This window comes from Mus pahari, chromosome 14, assembly GCF_900095145.1.
Source record: "Mus pahari chromosome 14, PAHARI_EIJ_v1.1, whole genome shotgun sequence".
NCBI classification, from domain to species: Eukaryota; Metazoa; Chordata; class Mammalia; order Rodentia; family Muridae; genus Mus; species Mus pahari.
Window position 1 is genome coordinate 35,663,605 of NC_034603.1, and position 680 is coordinate 35,664,284.

The following is a 680-nucleotide window of genomic DNA, read 5'->3' on the forward strand; positions in this document are numbered from 1 at the left end:
ACATCCCTCCATGGCCTCTGTATCAGCTCCTGCTTTCTGACCTGTTTGAGTTCCAGTCCTGACTTCCTTTGGTGATAAACAGCAATGTGGAAAACATAAGCGGAATAAACCCTTTCCTTCCCAACTGCTTCTTGGTCATGTTTGTGCAGGAATAGAAACTCTGACTAAGACACTTAGCAACATTGCCTAGAAAGGAAGGGCCTGAAAAGCCAGAGTGATTTTTAGTTGTTCCATGCAGCAAGGAAATAAGGTATTCTACACTAAAATGTGGAAGAAAAAAAAGATGGCAAATTAGAAACAAGAGACTTGGGGAGGACAGACAGCAAAAATTCTGACAGAATGCACATGATTCTCTCTCTTCGCTGGCTTGCTTTATTTTTTTTTAAATAATAAAATCAGTTTGCTGTAAGCTACATGAACTAACAGGACAGACACACGTGTTCTCATCACTCAGCTTCAACACAAGTGCTTCCTATGGCTGCCACTCATCTCCCTTTATGAGAAAAGAAATGAAATAAAATATAAGATAAACAGCTAGAACCTCTCCCCCATACACACACACACACACACACACACACACACACACACCTTGCTCTCTCCCAAGACCCACTCAGTACCTGAGAACCACAGGCACTACTCCTTCACATGACTGAACATGTTTGTCCCCTGTAGCTGTTTCC